Here is a 19,263-nt window from a genome sequence, read left to right as displayed (position 1 = left end):
TTGTCCTGAAACCCAGGACCATCTGATTTTTGAGCTGAAATCGTTGATTTAGTGGAAAGTTTCTGTCCAATATAGTTTCGCTTTTAAATCAACGGGTTGTCCGTTCCGCTTTCATTTATTTAAATACAATGCTTCAGTAAAATATTTAATCATACCTTTTGAGATTTTTTAAAAGTTTATTGCAACACATATATATTTTATGTATTCCACTCTTGACTCTGAAAAAGAAGTTTATAATTTTCAATTTTCTTTCTAAAAAATGCTTGAGTAGCGATGGAGGATGAAGCTGGACTAGTTGACGTCATGATTGGGTTAAAAGCTTCTCTCGTTCAAGATGCGTCCTCCGCGTTATTGGTTGCAAAGTCCCTTGTTATTACCCTGATTAGCATTATAGTTGCTTTAGCTTGTCGCGGCGGCAGTGAAGATAGTGGCTGTGAACTTTCAGTGGCAAGTATTGTCTACACAACCAGCTAACCACACTGCCAAAGCGCATAGCCAATTGAGTTAACTTGATTGTGGTGTCACTTTTATGGTTAATTTATTCCGAAACAAGTGATTGATGGATGGGCAAAACGTTTAAAGGAACGGTTATTTTTTTAAATATTTTGTACAGAAACCCAAACGGCTTCTACCTCACCATCTTGCGGATTTTTCTCTTTTGACCAACTTCAGTTTGTCGAGCTTTTTGGCGCCAACGAGCGCCACCTTCTGGCCGATGTTGTGGTGGTTTTTGGGGGGATTTCCCGATATGCTGCTTTTTATGCTACGTTGCGTGTCGTCGAAAGCTCTTTGGGGCGGCGGTGGGGGCGTGGTAAAATGGTGCACAATCATAGCGCTGAAAAATATGCAATGTAAGGCTTTAATTTTGTATTAATCGATTTTATGGTGGATTAATTTCAAAGTTCTGAAAGTAAACCGCTATTTTAAAGACCTTTTTTATCTTGGCTTTTCTCGAAGGACCTTGGTTCTTTAACTAGCATTATAAATAAAATATAAGTCAGCGCAAGGCAAGTTTAGATTTCAACCAAAGACCTCCGTGGCACAATTGCTATAATTATAATTGAACCAATTAGAGTCGGAGTGCCCAAGGTCATCGCAAGCTCTACGATGTCGTGGGTAAAAACCTTGCAGGCCAAGGTTGCATCTCCGTGCGTTTCAACATTTCATTTGCTGGCTGCCCTCAACATGCAAAGTTCCCCTGGTTAATCCAATAAAACCACATAATACATATACAGTTTAAAATCTTCATGGAAGATATTTATGTTTTATTTTAATTCTTTATTTAAAAAACAGTGTCTTACAAGTATGTATATCTTAACAGTAAACTTATTTATTTCTTATTTATATGTTCGGTTTAATAAAATCAGTTTGAGAATTTTGTATGTCACACTATCACAAAAATTGCATATATTTATTGCTCGCATTTTCTTGCATTCGGGAAGATTGTACGTTCTGGAATGTCGTACCAGATAGTGCATTTACATGCTTCAAAATGTTTCAGTGCAAATGCACTCCTGACACGCAGCCCAAAACCTTCAAAGGATGCATTATCCGTTTTATTGTTTTTATTTTTCTTTTCGACTGAAATAAAAACTAAAACTATGTTGAGCACGGCGCCTCGTCGCGTTTTTCTTTTCTATTATTTTTTTGTGGGGCAGTGTCATTGGCAGCTATTGGATAAGTCGATCGATCTTCTGGCTGCTATTTTACTGGATTGGACTCAACGAAAAAGAACGAAGGTAACTCCAAAAACCAAAAACAAAGCTCAAACGCATGCAGAACAAAAGTGGCGAGGGAACTGGAACTGGAAGGGAAATGTGACTGGGAAACCGAGTACAATGAACCATGAGCTGAGAACCCGATCCCCACCAAACCAAATCGCTCTCGAAACAGGTGATAAGCAGTCGCAGGTGCCAAGGTGCGCAGTTGGCAGTGGTGATAAGCTATTGGAACAGCGGATCGAGGCGATATATGCATGTAGGTGGGCCCCGCGGGGTGTGTGTGCTATTAAGTGGGTCGATGCGGATCGCTGATTATCGATCCCCGATTACCATTGAGTTACACAAGTCGTTTGTTCGTCACCAAATGCCATTCGTTTCGGTTTTTTTTTTTGTTTCGATTTGTGCTCGGTGCCATCAGTCAGCGCAATGTAAGCTGGTAAAACCTAGGCGGAAACGCAACTGGCAACCCATTTTCCCCAAGGGGGCGATAAGATAAGCGGGGAGATTATAAACGGATTGCTCAAAAAGTAATCCATTGCCGAAATTCGTTGGGAATTCGTGTGCCCAGGGTGACTGGCTCATCAAAGCAGTTCCAAATGCTTTCTGGAGCAGAGATTCGTTTCCATTCTGGCAAAGGCAAATAGGTGCAGTTTGGCCAATGCAGCCTTCAATTTCGACTTGCTTGGCTGCTTTTATTTTCACTAGACTCTAGGTGTGGCGCATGAACAGAAAATAAATCCAAAAACGAGGACAAAACATTGAGCCCAAATAAACAAAGGCAAGAAGAAGTGGAGGAACAAGACCAATGCTAACAATTGTTGTGGAATAAAATCCAACGAATCTCGAGTGGAGCTACGTACAACGAAAAAACTGAGTTTTTGCAATTAAAAAAACGAGCGAACAAGACGGCAAACACACTGCGTATACGCGATGTGTCATCTATATGCACACACATGCACATACTATATATATGTATATATATAGAGTGAAATATCTGACAGATAAACAGTTGTAGCTTGTAAAATTCATAATGTGTGTAACCATTTAGTTTTTAATCGCGTGCCAACGAACAGACTATGTGTGTGTGTGTGTTGGTGTGTGTGCGTTCTAATTTCGAAAGAACAAGAGCTCGGGCAATTAAATAAATTATTGCTCATTTGTGTCGCTGTGTGCGCAAGTGTGTATTGATAAATGAAAAGCTAGCTCATGAGCTTAAAAAGCGTTAACTGAATAAAGAAACAAAGTGCGGAGGCACATTTTTCCATGTGTGCCCGTCAAATCGTTCGTTTCCATGTGCGTTAAATGTTAAATGGGTTACATGCTCGACCTGCCAGTCGAATGAAAAGTTTCTAAAATGCCCCAAAACACCTTCTCGCCCCATTCTACCGCTCCCCCATCCACTTCCCCTTCCCCACTCGCTACCGCTTGGCTACGCGCTCCTCTTTATGGCCCACTTAGTGGCTCAGTTATAATTTCATTAGGCAAATGCTGAGCATTTTTCATTAGCACTTCATGAACCGATGGCCCCTCATTCGCTCGCTAGCTCAGTTCTCCCCTCGAAATCCCCCTCCTCTTCCCATACCCCTTTTAGCCATTCCGTGTTGACCAACACGTTTACTTTTATCTGGGTCATAAAAGCTGCTACCGCCGACCGGCAGAGTTTCAAAGAAGTTGTCGTCACCGGAAGTGACCCGAAGTGTTGCCAAACCGAAATAGAGGGCCATAACGCTACTTAAATAAATTACTGTTTGACTTGGCCAAAAAGAATTGCAAAGTGCCAAAAGAATATCGTGAAACATGAAGCCAGCGCTGAGGTGGAAAAACAATTTGCGAGAAAATGGCAATTTTTCATCCGACTGAATTTCTGGTAAACTGTGACAAATAATTCATAATGGAAAAAAAAGGAAAGATTCTATTTACTCTCAAATAGAGTGTAAAAAAAGACTATTTAATTAGAAACTCTTTAAAAATCTATTATTTCATTATGAAGTTATATAGCAAATAGTGTCTTTAAAAGTCGGGCTATCAAAGTCAAAAAGTATCAAAGAAAATAAGCCTTCCCTCCCCTTTCGTTTCAATGGGTCGCATGATCAGCCGCACAACCGACAAAAAAAACACGCACGCCGACTCGGCACTTATTATCTGCTAAATACACACTCGACTGACTCAGATACAGATACATCCATGAAATTCGTAGGCAAAAGCACACGCGCACCCGCTAAGTAGTGAAAACCCATGGTTCGGCAAACGCTGCGTATACGTAATCACAGACGCGGAATGCTTGCTATTCGATTCTTTATCTGCAGACGGGAAACAACAACAACAACAAAAACAGCCAGACAAGTCCAAAAGCAAAGGCAGCCCTTGTCTGGCTGGCCACAATTCATACAAATTTGAATGTTGAATGTTGAATGATTTCTTTTGGGCGTTTGCTTTTTCGTCAGATTTTTTTTCGGAAGCGGATCGTGTGTTCGGTCGGCAACAGTGGAAGTAAATGGAAGTTTGCCTGGCCACGATTAGCTGGGGCTAAGAAATTCCAAAACATTTATCTCGCTTTCCGTCACCATTTACGTGGCTGCCCCAGCGGCATTTATAATCAACGGAGACCGCAATTGACGCAGCTAACTAATGACGAACGCCGCTGAATGAAGCATACATGTTTTTTGCTTTCGGTTTTTTTGTGGCAATTTCGTCTAAAATTATAAAAAGAACCAAACGAACTGAGTCATGCGTGAAAGGCGTGATACCCAATAGAGGATCATAAAGATCATAGCTGCGTGCGTATGAAAGAAAACGTAGAGAATTAGGGGAAGGTCTGACCATAAAAATAATCTAGTTACGCGTCATTTCTAAATGGATCTGTACAGAGAAACGTGTTGAGTGAATTTATGTTGGAGGAATAACAATATTTATAAGTTCTGTTTGTAAAGCTTAAAACCCTGTTTGACAATGAAAATTGTAAGCTATTTTCTTCGAAAAATTTAAACTGAAATGGAGCCAAAAACCCAGCTGAAAGCTTATTGCCTTTCTAGAAACCTCGCAGTTAAATAATGCAGATACTTTGAGCAACTTTCTTTGAATAACTGACGACTGAATCCATCAAAGTTTAAACTGTTCTGCCAAGAACAACAAACGGACTTGGCGAATTGGCCGAAAAGACATCGATAAAACCGTTTGAATGTGAATGTGAACGTGAGTGTCTGTGTGTAGATTTGTTGGCAGGTTCAGGTTGACCCAAATCGTTATAGGCCTCAAGCATTCATTGCCTATCGTGTCTTTTGCCTTCTGGGTGATGTAATAAGTGGCAGGCGAAGTGACACACAAGTGTGCATTGAATTTGTAACACAAAAGGAGGCGGCAAAGGGGCGGAGAAGGGGGAGGGTGTTTCTCAAAAGTGGGTAATAGATGAGTTATGCGGTGGGCCATAAATTTGTCATGCTACTGCATTTTAGCCATATTTATAGAGCACTCTTTCACTTAATTCAACGGGCAAACTAATAAATGTCAGCATTCTGGCAAATAAATATAGATAAATTCTCTGATGCACTCTCTCTCTATCTCTCTTTCTCTCTTTCTCTGCATTTTTTTTGTGTTGTTTGTGGCATGGCAACATTTCACTTTTGATTTTAGCCTGCAAAAACGAACCGCCCTCCAATCCACACCCTTGCGAAACCAATGTGCACTGCATTTGGCCCGCAGCCAAAGAGAATTTTTATTTTTGGCTCCTTGGCTAAGCTCACGACTGCAGCCAGGCCATGGATGGTGCCGTGTATCCGTGTATCCGATAGATACCCATATACACTTGGGCCAGGCCAAAGTTATCTAGGTTGGCTATACTATAATACATAAGCTGACTGGCTGACTGACTGACTGCCCTGACTGCCCTGACTGAAAATCAATAAGCTGGGCGTCACGAAGCCCATTCAATTGTAATTATCCGAGGTGCCAAAAAGCCCATTTCAAACTAATCAAACTGCAACTTGCTGGTTTTGCTGGCTTGCTGGCTGGCTGGCTTCTCCGCCCAGAAACTGGGTCATAACACTGACCCAATTTCCCCTTTACATAACCGCTCTGTAGAGTGAGTGATTCGGCTTGGCTCTTTGGCGGGGTGACGTGGTGGATCGACCTCCATGCGGAGTAGTTTGCAGGCTGCTGCTGCACCGACATCGCACATCTCCCCACCAACGACCTTGCGGTCCGGGCTGAAGGTCGCCCCTGTTGGCCAAAAGGCAGCAGAACGTTGTTTCACAACAAATACCTCTATATACATTTGATTTCAAGAAAAATCTTTCGAAACTTTCGAAGCCAACAAATACAACACGTGATTCATGCGGGTTTCTTTTTATAAATCTGAACAAATACTACCGACTGCTAGACTGTCTTATCAGCAAAGGCGATAATCATTCTAGTCTGCTGGCTTGACAAATTAGAAGGCTTAACCGATACAAGTGAGGTTGACTAGCTATATACATATAGTATTCTATATATGTACAGCACAGCTCAATGATCCATCAGAGAATGCCGCATACAATGATGTCATAACGATATCTGTTTATTGGGGGTTTACGTTTGTTTTTGCTGCTGATATCAGTTAAGGTCCAAAATCCAAATGCAAATTGAACAAAAATTCGCGGCACTCTGGCGAATGTTTATAAAAACGTACATATATACCTCGGTATTTATAAACGCTGCTGGCTGTGTTAATAACGAATAGCAGACTTCAAAGTTCAAAGAATAAATTTATTACTTTTTGTTTAGAAAAATCTTTCAACTTGTTTTGTATTTTACTACCAAATTTTTGCCAATTCTTTGGGTATTTTAAGCGAATTTTTGTTGAATTTTAAGTTATCTGTCTAGCTTTAAACTGGTTTTTGTATTCCCTCAAGCCAGCAAATCAATCAACTCGGATTTTTGCAATGAATCACTAAAATATTTTCGTATTTCTCTTGCCAAGATAAGCGGTGTTTCTTCATCTCCTTTTGTTCGCTTTTGAGTTTGCTTTGGCTTTGGAAATATCTGCTTTACAATATCTGTTTGTGTTTGCACGCCTGTTTTATGTGTCAAATGCATTTTTCAGTCATCCACCCACACGAGCGGGGGAAAAACAACAAAAAAATCGACCTCATAACACCCACCCACACACGCACACCACAGCAGGTGTATGGCGGTTCGCGTGTGTAGGTTGCTGTGTGTGTTTTGCTATTTTTTTCTATTTACCGATTGGCCTTATGTAAAAGTCGATTCGTTATTTTTACACAAAATATTGCAATTTGCTGTTTTGCCCCCACACATGCGGGCCAACAGTACGTATACGTACTGTGTTTCCACATGGCGAAAACGAGCAAGGTCAAGTGTTTGAATGTGTGAGTGGGAGTGTGTGAGTGTAAATGTAAGTGAATTGTTGTTGTTGCTCTCGGATTGCAAGTGCCTGCGATTTAATTGCCCTCGCCTGAAATTCATCTACCCTTTTTGAAGTCGCCGAAAGCCAGACTTTAATTGAGATTGAGATTTCACTAGCGCAGCAGCAGATCCCCATTTTCAATTAACAGGGTTTGAGTTTTTGTTTTTTTCTTTTTTTCTGTGTGCATCTTATATAAGATGAGAAGCGAATTGCACAGAGAGATGCGAAATTTGGGTTACAAGCGACTGCAGCGATACTAAATTTAAAACTGCCACTGCGGCAAGTGCGAGCGAGAGAAAAAGCCGCCGTGCACAACTGTGTAGTTGCCGCTCGCTGATTGTTTTAAACAAATTGCCCGACTAGACACAAAAACTACTACTTAACAATGTGTGTGAGCGAAAAAGTGTTCGCATTGCACGGCCATTGTTTTTTTTTCCTTCCATTTTTTTTTCTTCCCATTTTTTGTTATTCGCCATGCCAATTACAGGGTGTCTCTTTGTTGTGCCATTGCATAATGCCCAGCGAAAATGCAATTGCAATGGCAGATGTGCAGCTAGCCGACTGATATTACGTATACGCCACCGAAAAAAAGTGAAGGCCTGTTTTGGTTTGGGTTCGAGTTTGGTTTGGCTTGGGGTTTGCTTTGGTGTTTTTTGGTTTAATGGGTTTATGCAATCCAGGAGGTAAGAACACACTATGGGTTTTGTTGGTTGTTGGTAGGGAAAACGCAGTTAATCAGCTGTTCGGTGGATCGATCGACTGTCCGCCAGCTGTGTGTTTAATGCCTCTCAGCGACTTCCGCTCGTTGTTGCCGACTCGATGGGGAAATGAACACTGAAGCTGGCCAACGGCAATTGGCCAACACAGAAACGAGCGTCGGCGATTGCAGCGGCAGCGACGTCGACTGCAGCTGCGTTTTTGGCTTTTCTTTTCGTCGTAAAGGAAAACTGTTACAATTTTAGGCCAAACGCGACGCGAACCGATACCGTTTTGATGGCCACGTGTGTGTCTGTCTCTCCGTTGCTGGTGTGTGTGTGCGTTTGTGTGTGTGTGGCAAAGACGCTCTAAGGTGAAATATACTAAATGCAGGGCGGAATTTTGTGCAAAATGTATTTCTGTCTCTCGCTGCAAATGCAGCTGCCACAACACACCACACACACACACACACACTCATGCTCGGGCAGAGCACACAAACTTTTCATTTCGCGGGTAAAAACTGAAAAGTCAAACTACTTTGGTCTAACGCTGAAGCGCAACTGTCAGCTGCTCGGCTCGTTCAAAAAAGCTGTGACACTCGGCCCCACAAGCAGAGAGCGCCGGAGAGCAAGCTTTCGGCTAAAGCTCTCTCCTCCCACACACACGCACGCACAGCGGAAGCCAGCAGCTTTTGCAGTTGCACATGACGCAAACAAAAACTATCTACCTCTCTTTATCTATCCCCCTCTCTTTTGTTAGCTAACTGTCCCACTCGCACAGTTGCAGTTTAATGTTCAAGGTGACGTTCCTCTATGTATGTGCGTGTCCGTGTGCATGTGTCACAGTTTTTATTCTTTTTTTTTTTGCGCGCGAGAGAGATTCCACAATTATGCGAAATTATCGATCAAATTTTGTTCTAAGGTCAACCTTAAATTGAAAATTCCGCCTTTTCCCCGCAACCGTTCCGCTTGAGGCCAACAGCTGGTATCGGAATTGTTAATCTTGTCATGCATGACCTGAAGCATTTCGTGTGATTAGTGGCCGTACTGCCATTATAATATTATTTCGATAAAACGAGAGCTACAGCACATGATCTTGTGCGATAAATGATTTCAGGTGCGCTGACTGTCAGACAATCGGCTGTAATTTTCATTAACAGTGCATAGAACCCTTGTTCAATGATATCTTAAAAAATTAAAATAAACGGGAAATCTGTAAGCAGTTGTGGTAATGGGGAAATAAATACTTTAGTAAATTAAACTATTTTAAATTTTTTGTCAAGAAATTGTTCAAATTTTTGGCTTAAACGGTTTGCCAAAAAAAAAACACAAAATAATGTAAATCACTTAGGAAAATTGGTATATGTTTTGTAAATTTATAGCTTAATTGTGTATATATTAAACATTCCGAGTAGCATTTTAAAAGTTTTATTCTTTGAAGAAATCAACGCGATGGCTCAGTACTTATTTATAATTATTCCCCATACATTAATGATTTAATTTGCTGACCATAAGCTTGCTATTTCCGTAGTTAAAGCAAGTAAAGCCTGATTTCTATATCCCTCGATTGCGTAAGTCGTCGCGCTTAGCCATTGTCTATTATTTGAGTGCGAGTTTTTATTGAGTTTGATGGCGTTTTATATGCGAGCACTTCAATCGCAGCTAATTTCATCATAAAACTTGTCATGAGGTCACCGAGAGCACAAAATGCACACTGTTCCGATGGCTGTTGTTGTTTTCTTTTTTAATTACCCACCAGATAATTGTTTGCCTAGCACGAGGGGAAAATTGATTTTACACCGCGCCATTCGACCGACAAAAAAATCATGGCAGTGACAGAACCCAGCGGTTGCATAAGTCACATGGCGAAGAGACTCTTAAATGCACACCGTATAGTACACTGTATAGTACACCGTATAGTACATACGAATACCCATGAAATCACGGGGGAGAAAGGAGAAAGTCGCTCGGGCAGAAAATCAATTTCGTTTTCCTTGACCTCAGGGAAAAAAGAACGAGAAAAGACAAAGGGGAGTGTCGACAAAGGATAATTGACGGTCATTTGAAATGCAAAAGTGACAAAAGTGGCTGCAGCCGCGAGCTGGCAAATGTCGAAATAATGTCACCAAGTTGCCTTTGCACAGCTGCAGTTCGGACCAAGAACTCTTGGCCAATTCGCACCATGCCGCATCGCATCGCATCGCATCGCATCGCTTTGGCAGCTTGTGAGCCAAAAAGCCGAGGCGAAACGAAAATAGAAAATGCCAAACGGCTTTCGATTTGCAGCAAGTGCACGCGACTCTGGGTGAAAACAGGAGAAAAACGAGCGAAAAAAAGAAATATTTGTGTATATAAATCAGAAACAAAATCAATTTGCAGCATGAACATCTTTTTAATTGTTTCTGCCAGCGATTTCTAAAGCTGATTGGACGGGCGACCGCTCCGCACTAAAATTTCACTCATTACTACGGACGGTTTGCTTTTTGTGCGGGCCATAATAATTAATGATTTGAAGAGTTTTCAGAGCGTTGCATTCGATGCGCCCATCATCGCACCTCAAAGCCCCAAAAGCAACCCCCTCTTTCTTTGCGTGTAAATGGGGAAGGGGGGTAAATAATAGATTCAAATTAAAAAGAAAATCGGAGCAAGTGGAAAACCAAAAGCGAAATTATAACTTTTCTGAATGTGTAACAAGAAAATGCTGAGTATAATCATATGCAATTTTTGTCTTCTCACTGATTGTTTTCTTAAACGATTCTTAAGTCCTAAGGTTATTTTATTCAAATTCCAATTTATCTCTTTTCATTGTTTTCTTTTTATTATTTTTGTTTTTTTTTTTTTTTGGGGAGAAATGAATACTTTGTTGAATCGAACCGAAGCTTATGGCTAATAGAACATTTTTTTAGTATGGCAAAATTAGGTTCGTAACGGAAAGTAAGAAACAAGTTAACGAAATGAAAATTATTGATAAATTGGACTTGCAAAACAAATGGTATTATCCTGAGCAGGAAACTGGTAGACTTGCGGAGAGACTTACCCTGTGTTGAGTTTTCGGAGAAGTATCCTGGATGATTCTGGAGCTGCAAGGATGCCAAACGGCCACTGGATACCACCAGCTGTGTTCACTTGCTTGCATTGTATTCAAAGCGAGCACAGGGTGTATCCCAACGGCAGTTGCACATGGACAATCAGCTTTTCGCGGAAAAGCTCAGCGGGGACACAAACCACTTTTGTCGCTCTGCTCAGCTCCAAGCTGCAGATGAAGTTTCCACGACAGTTATATCTAGCTGCACTTTTACGATTCAAGTTTACTCATTTTCAGATCACTTACTAAGTCATATTTTGGTTTTCAGAAATATGCTTCACTTCTCTTTGATTCACTGTGCGCGTAAAAATTGTATTAATGGGTAAAGTATTGTGGTAGACAACTTATCTCTGCTATCTATTTATACTTTTAATGTTTGATAATAAAAATTTTAATTTTAGAAAACTAAATTGAATGCTAAACTCTTCATTGCACTCTTTTCATCCTCTTGCTTTCTGTAGTTAATTATCCTTCTTTAAACTGTTTCCTTGCACAAATCCTTCACCGGATCCCATTAATATCCCCTGCACTATTTGAACTGTGTGTTTTCCCTCACTTCTGCTAATGTATAATTTATTGCACTCCTGCCATCTGTGACTTGTGTGCAAAACTTTCCGCTGCCCCAAACTGGACCTCTTGCCAGGGGGATAACCGAAGTGTTTTTGGCCTGCATCGCGTCTCCTTAGATTCGGTTGCAAACAGCTGCCAGCCGACTTGTGGGTTGCTCCACATAGGCGTCTATATACGGATATCCGTATCCCCGATCCCCGGAAGGGGGCGTGTGTATCTGAGTGCTGCCCACGCCTACTGCTGCATGGGTGTGGAAAGGTCAAGGTGCAAGACGACAATAACAACAACAACAGCAACGATACACAGCGTGTGTTGCATATGCCAAAAGTCTGGGTTCGTGTGTGCGATAGAGAGAGAGAAAAAAAAGAGAGAGAGAGAGAGAAAGTTCGGTTCGTGTCGCTGTTTTCTCAGCTGCTTAATTATTCAAATTTAATTGCCATATGCTGGCGTGCGTCACTTGAGTTGTATGTAAGTACACACACAGACACGCACACACACACACTGGAACATCGACCATATTGTTGGTATTTTTTACCTATTTCGGGCTGTGCTAATCAATTCTCCACACCTGATTTTGCTGTTTTGGGCGACGCGCCTTTAAAATGAACTTGGAACCGAACCGCACACACACACACACGCACACGTAAGCACCGAACAGGATACGGGGGAATCCAGTGGATAACTAGGCGTATGCGTGATGCTGACCTCATCGGCTGCCCGCTCGTCACCGAATAAACTTGGCCAGCAGGGAAGCTGCAGCTGGGCTCGTACAGGTGGAGGTCAGTTCCCCACACCCCACACCCCGTTCTCCTGGCCGTTTTTTCCCGCTTTTCACCCCGATTTTCGCTCCGCTTTCCACCCACATCCTCCTATCCCCTTAAGTATGCAACAGTATGTGACTACAACAGCAAACAGTTGGCCGACGTCGGCAGCGACGTCAGCCACGCTGTCCTAAGCCGCCCACGCAAAAGCTGCTCTCCCGAAAACCGAAAGCTGCGAGAGCGAAGCTTGCGCTCTGCTCTGATTTTGTTTTTGTTTAACCTAATCAATGGCAAACACTCGCACACATACTTACCTGCTGGGGGCTCTCTCTCGCGTGCTCGCTCTCCCACTCACATTTTTTTTTGCCGGCAGTAAAAAGTTTTCAAGTTCAAGTCGCTGAGCAAGAGCGCATGTCTGCTTAATACAGGCCTCCTCGCTCGCTCACCCACACACACGCGTGCAGTTGCATTTCGATTGTTGTTCCGCCTTTTCGCTTTTTGCTGTCGTCATGCAAAAATCAACGAAATCTCCCCTCTCTCCAAGTGGGCGTGGTGGGGGTTCCGCCGGGGGGCGGGGCAGTCCAATCCTTTCGACTTAGCGCTGCTCAGCTGAACTGAACTGTCGCTAATTAAATTTCCATGCTGACGCAGCTCACCACCCTAAAAATAAACAAACAAAGAGATTTTTGTTTAGAAGTCCATCGATAAAATGCAGGCTAACATTATCGATTCGGCAGCATACGAGCGCTGGCCATTGGTCCGTCTATAAACAAACATTTCGGCTTGCCATTCGTTTCCACATTTTATGAGGGCGAAATTTTTTGGTGGAATTTGCACAAACCACACTTGGTATTAAAAAAAACTCTATTTTTATATTTAGATTTCGAAATGGGGGTTTTGCTTTAAATGTTTGTTCTCTAACTTTGTCAAAAAATGAATAATAATAATAATATGCTTTCCATACAGTTCTTTATTGCATGCATAAGAACGATAAAAAAAGGGATAGCTTATCTTTCAAAAATCGAAACCATTTTATGTACTTTTGCCTTTTCCTCCTCAGCTTTTCTTAAATCGAAAGCAAAATATTCCCCTATTTCGCAAAGTGATTCACCCTATGCATAAATCCGAGTGAAAATAGATTTTTATTTTCTAGGTTCGCGGTAGCAGCTCCCCTCCCTAAAGACCGCCCACTCAAGGTCTTTTCGAGTGCATTGCACATTGCAAATTGCATTGCTGGTGCAACGAACTCGTCGCTATGCATAATGGAATTTGGTTTAATGTGTTATTTATGTATTTACATACAAACGTACACATTTTAGTGCCATGAGTGTAGTCAGAATTAGTTCTAGTGCGGCTATAAATACTGATTAACTAGAGACATGTTTCTGGAGAGAAATGTCCAAATAGGTTCGGTTAGAAACATTACAATAGATTTATTTTGGATCACAATCATAGGCTCTTTTCGTGCTGTGCATAGAATCAATTTCTGGGTTTGGGCGATCGATGTTCCAGCTTTTTGCTGTGTACATTGTTCAGCTACGAGTCCATTAAGTAAGAACACGCTGGCGATTAATTAAATGGCCAACAGAAATTCTCGTTTTGCTTTGGCAGGTAGTCAGACAGGTCGAAAGGGGGTGGGTGGGGCAGAGGGGAGGGGGTGATTGCAGTCGCCACTCACCGTAATCATCAACATCAATTCAATTAAAGCTCCACAGGCGAATTCGTGCGCGTGTGTGAGTGAAAGATAATAAAACTGAAAGGCAAAACGCATAGAGCAATAATAAGTGCGAATAAGTGTCGCAAAGCGAGCGTCGAAAATTGGCTTTATCAGCTGCACAGCAAAAAAACAGCTCGATATCCAACATTTAAGTATATATTTACAATAATTTAATAATGTTTTATAAAGAACTTTAAGAAAAGGTGAAGGTGAATTTTCTACAGTTTGTAAAGTATTTTCGTTAGCTTATTTTTCTCTTTAGCAAAGACTCGAGTGAGTGAGAAAGAACGATGTTTGCTCGCTTTTTATTCCTTTGGCAGTGAATGTTTGCCGCCGTCACTTTTTGTTTTATTGTTCGTACTTTTCGCCATTCCTTTCTTTGTGTTTGGTGTTTGCTGTTTCTGCTTTTTGCATTTTGCTTTTTCTGCTGTCTTTGCTTCCTCTTTGTTTGCCGCTGCACGTGTTGGCATCTCTTTCTGGCAATGAAACGTGCCAAACTGGTTTGCCATACACTCACACACATGCACATGGGTACAGCACAGCTCTACGGCAACTACGTGCTGCTAGCTCGCTTGCACTCACGGCTCTAGTGCTGTATGTACAACTAGTATCTTAACCTTGAACTTGAAACACACAAACGCACACACACAGAGGTAGAGAAATGAGAGAGCGACACACTGAACGAAAGGCAACACGCGATGCTGACGCCGCTGCCGACGTCGACAGAGCTTTTCGGTTAGCCATGTATTTGTGTCTGCTCTTTCTCTTCCCCTTTCCCTTTCCCCGTGTCTTTCTTTTCTCTCACTGTTGTCCATTTTGAACTGCAGCTTACGCGATGCATACGTAATATGGTGAACACCTGGGCCGAGTCATCATCTTTCTCTAACCTTATTTGGACTGTCCATTTCAGTTCCGACCCCCAGAGCACCACAAAATCTAGCTACATCCCCAAATCCCATCCACATACCCTCAAACCCAGTTACAAATGACGCCACAGGGCAATTAAAAGGGTGCACAGAGAGAAAAGCTGGTTTAGTCGTTGCCGGAACAAGAACAAGAACAAGAAAATTTGTATAAATTACGTATACGTAGTGATGGATTATAATAAAAACTGTTTCGAAAATGTCGTCATTCAGATGAAATTACTTATCATTCGAGATCATAAACTGAAATAGAATTTCAGAAATTAAAATCCATTCAATCATCTTTCAAAAATGTTAAGATTATTAGACGTTTTGATATCCACAAAACAAAGATCAGAACTCTACCATATTTGTTCTGATAAAATCTGGTGTTTTTATTTTCTCTGTAGCCGTGAAGATGACTTTTCCTGCCCAACCCCAACCCAAAACCCCAACCCCATCCTCGCTTCCGTGATTCCGTAATGAGTGTGGGTCGTGCGGAGATGGGGCGAGAGTTACGTAAACGAATTTCGAAATCCCATTTACCCACACGTATGCAGATGCACACATCGATGAACCCGTATCTTGTGCAAACAAAAGCGGCACGCAAAGCTAAACTCGAGTCAAGTTCAGATACAAAAATATCGCATTGTGTAGGTTGGCCTGCGGTTTTCCACAGGGGGTGGGCGGGGTCGCCGGGAAATTGCACTTGGATCTTGATTGACTGCATCACATAGCAGTATTTCGAGTGCTGTTCTGCTGCTCTGCCGTTCTGCCTTTCTGGGCGAACTGCAGTTTACAATTTCACAGAATTGTTTACCGCACTCGGCCGATCGTGTGTCAGTAGATAATCTGAGTCACACATATACGTACGGCATCTGTACATTAGTTGGCAATACAGAATAGAGCAGCACTGATCTGCTGATCCGCTGATGACACGTGATGCAATTGAAAATCAACAGACTGACTGGCCATTAAACTGCAGAGTTTTTCAACGGCCATTCTGTAAATTGTTTAGTCATAAACACAGCTTTTATGGTCCATTAAAATGACATACAATTTAGAACTAAATAAAGAGATCGATTGAAGATTAAGGAACAAAGGGACAGCTCTATAAACTGGTTTAACCTTATTTCTAACCTATCATAACCTTGGCCTTTTTGCAATCGGTTCGATGCATTTAATCTTTATATAGTTTTTGAAGGGGATTAAAGAATTCATTCAAATTTTAAATCCCTTGCCGCACTTAGGTTTGTTTACATTAAAAGCTTATTCCCCACATCGTTCTCTTTTTTAGCGACAATTGCCTGGAAATTGGTTTCTAATTGTTGGTGTGGAGTGAAGTCATAAACAAGCTCAGAAGCTGGCAAACAAAATGGCAGCACATTTTCGCACGCAAATAGAGCCATCATCATTTCGCGCAAAGTTCCTGAGAATCATAATTCCCTTTGGCCAAATTCCGAATGCTTTGCTCTTTTTTTTTGTAATCGTATATAAACGGAACTGTTTATAAGCTTTTTCGCATTTGTTTTGTTTATTTTCGCTGCTGTTGTGGCTTTTTCGCGATTATGTACTTTTTTCTTTGGTTGGCTTAATTCGTGTTGTTTATGTTATAAATAAATTTTTATATTTCTGCAAATTCCGGCCAAGGAAAACAAATGATTGGGAGAGATGGCCAAAACATATTGAAAGTCACTGTGTGTGTGTGAGTGTGTGTAAAGAAGAGAGAACGTATTTTGAAAGCAGTGGCGTTTGATGGGTTTTATCACGGGGGCTTAACTGATTTATTTGATTACATTTTTTAATGTGCCGTGCTTTATCAGTAGCTACCAGGAAAAATATATAGGTTATAGAGATTATTTAGTTGTGGTATTCAATTTAGTAATTACAGTTTGAGCACTTGGATACACTAATGCAGCTACAAAGTTTTCATAAAAAAAACTTCCCTAAACCGAAATCTATTGTTTTTATCGCATTCGTGTTTATATATTTCTATTTATTTTAATTAAGGGGTGTTCAACCCTGCAAAACACTCCTCCCCTTTTTCGGCGAGCCCCTGGCTGTAAAACTTAGCTTTTAGCAATTGTTGACTGTATTTTCCGCAATCACAACAACGGTGGGCCAAAGGGGAATTCGGCGGGGGTGGCGAAGTGCCTTTGATGACGCCGTCGAAAAAATGTTAACTACGACGCAATTCAGTTTACTCACATTCTGCTGTTTTCTGCCACATTTCTTTTTGTCTGTGTGTTTGCCGATACTTTTTTGTTTTCTATCATGCACTTTGTTTGGTTTGATTTTCGCTCAGAAAACTGATGCGTCACTTTTGGGCCAAGAAGCCCTAATCCTTACACAAACACTATTTTATTTTGGGGATGTTTGAAAAGTGTTTTAAGTATTATTTATTGTTTTATTTTTTATTTATTAGCTGGTTAAAAGGCAAATGCGATCGGTCGAAGGTGCCGCTGTTCAATGTCGCCGCTTTTTCGTCTACCATGGAAAGTTCTCGCCTCTGCCGCAGCGCTGCCTCGGCCGGCGTCGACGTCGGCAGAGTTTCTATCTTTCAACAAACACTCGCTCTCGTGTGCTCTCTTTCGTCAAGTTTTTCGATTCTTCCTGTTCCTGTTTCTTGGGCCTGCTTTTGGGCAGTCTTCCACTCTTGCCCTACTGCCCCACACACCTCTCAAAAACCCGAAAAGCACATGTGACTCCTTCGCAATGGCCTTCAAACTGACTCTCTCTTTATCTCTCTGGCTCGCTCTTTGGTGGCTCTCTCTGCCATTCTTTCATTCATTATTCTCCCCCCTTTCACATCCCTAAAATGTATCGTATCTGCGCACTTTTATCTGTGTTTGCCACTCACTTTTGCTTTTTTCGGATTCCTGTTTTTATTGCGACGCTTTTTCTAGGCGAAGCGAAACAAAACAAAACGCTGAAAAACAATTTCAAGGGTTTGGTGGGGTTAAAGAGATCCTCATCCCTTGATCCCAGCAAAAAGCTCGTCCGAGCTTTGCAAGCTCAACAAAAGGATACGAATCTTGCATACATTGACGTTTTAAATTTGGTTTCGTCTGCTAGGATAACTTCGTATATGTTGTTATAAAGAAAAATATTAATATCACATATCAAAGCAAGCTCTATTTTTTCCCAAGCGGTTAAGAAAACGTATTCCATGGAAAGTAATATAAAAAAGAATTAACATTGTGTGGTTATACAAGCCAAATTTAATTTTAAAAAATTTTGTTTATGCATAGGTATTATCATAAGTATAAAATCGGAAAAGTTTGGCTGACGAAATCGAAAAAATTTTAGAGGCATACTTTTCTTTAAATTTCTCACCATTAATGATCCCAGTCACGAAGACGTTTTTTCTGCTTTACATTTAGATTATGTTGTTCCTTTGTATTAACACTTTTTTTTTATCTGATTCGTTTTATATTGTAGTTTTTTCTAAGCAGAGCTCACTTCTTTTTGGGGGCACGTATTAAAAACAGTTGTGAAATGCACTTGCATTCTTCGATTCGTTTCTTCTTCTTTCTCTATCTTTCGTCAAAGCACAAAACAGATTGCACATAATCGAGTTGAATCATTTTAGGAAAGGTATGCATAATTTCCGTTTTTAAGCTTGTTTATTTTTTATTTTTTTAGCTTGACGAGCACTTCTCTTGAACACAATTAATTTGCAATTATTTTGCATTGTTATTTGCTTAGGTATTGTGAGTGGGTTTTGACAAAAATTTAATTTCGTTGTTGATGTCATTTGCGTGTCGAGTTTTTAACGAATAATAGAGGAATTGTTTGGTTTGAGTTTTTTTTTGTCTTCTTTAGCTTTGTAGTACTATTTGTTGTGTTTAGAATTCTTCTGGTTCCGATTGGGGATTTGCTGGGATTGGAGCGTTGTTGGCAGCTCGCCTGTCGCACTTTCAATGCTAACGCGCAGCCCAGCAGAAAATGGCAGAGCCGTCGTCGTCGCTGCAAAAAAAGCCCGAAAGCTTCCGATGCGAAGAGAGAAGAAACGGGCCAGTGTGCGGGAGAAAAGGGAAGAAGAACGAGGGCCCAGAAGACAGTCACATATGTATGTGGCGCAAGGAGCTGTGCGTTCCACTGCCTGAGCAGAACATGCACAAAACATATATGTATGTGTGTATATAGCACTAAAAAAGGAAACTCTGGGCAAGCTCAGCTCAAGTTCAAGGATGTTATGTAATAAAGCCTGGAGAGAGCGGCCAGCGAAGTGGTTCTGGTGTAAGTGCACATGCATGGCAGTAAGCAGCTCTCTCGCAGTAAAATACATACACGTTGGTATTCCTCATCTGATCCCCTTTCGCTTTCTCGCTCGCCCTCTCTATCGCCGTCCCTCTCGCTCCCTTCGAATGTACTTGCAGTTTAGGTTGTGCAGTCTCCCCTGACGCGC

At 41.4% G+C, this 19,263-nt stretch overlaps 1 long non-coding RNA gene across 2 annotated transcripts; it reads right to left on the bottom strand.

The window, feature by feature from the left end:
* Positions 1–1,230: 1,230 nt before the first annotated feature.
* Positions 1,231–18,776, bottom strand: LOC108098874. 2 transcript variants are annotated; one of them, XR_001771885.2, is made up of 2 exons: positions 18,189–18,776; positions 1,231–12,893 (listed from the first exon to the last, which is right to left on the bottom strand). It is a non-coding gene; the product is annotated as an uncharacterized LOC108098874 (long non-coding RNA). The 2 variants fall into 2 exon arrangements; XR_001771886.2 differs by lacking the exon at positions 18,189–18,776 and adding an exon at positions 17,061–18,170.
* Between the last annotated feature and the right edge of the window lie 487 nt (positions 18,777–19,263).

The sequence above is a fragment of the Drosophila ficusphila genome, unplaced genomic scaffold (assembly GCF_018152265.1).
Source record: "Drosophila ficusphila isolate 14025-0441.05 unplaced genomic scaffold, ASM1815226v1 contig_791, whole genome shotgun sequence".
Taxonomy (NCBI): Eukaryota; Metazoa; Arthropoda; class Insecta; order Diptera; family Drosophilidae; genus Drosophila; species Drosophila ficusphila.
Note: the sequence above shows the minus strand (reverse complement) of the source record. Positions and strands in the feature narration are given on the sequence as shown.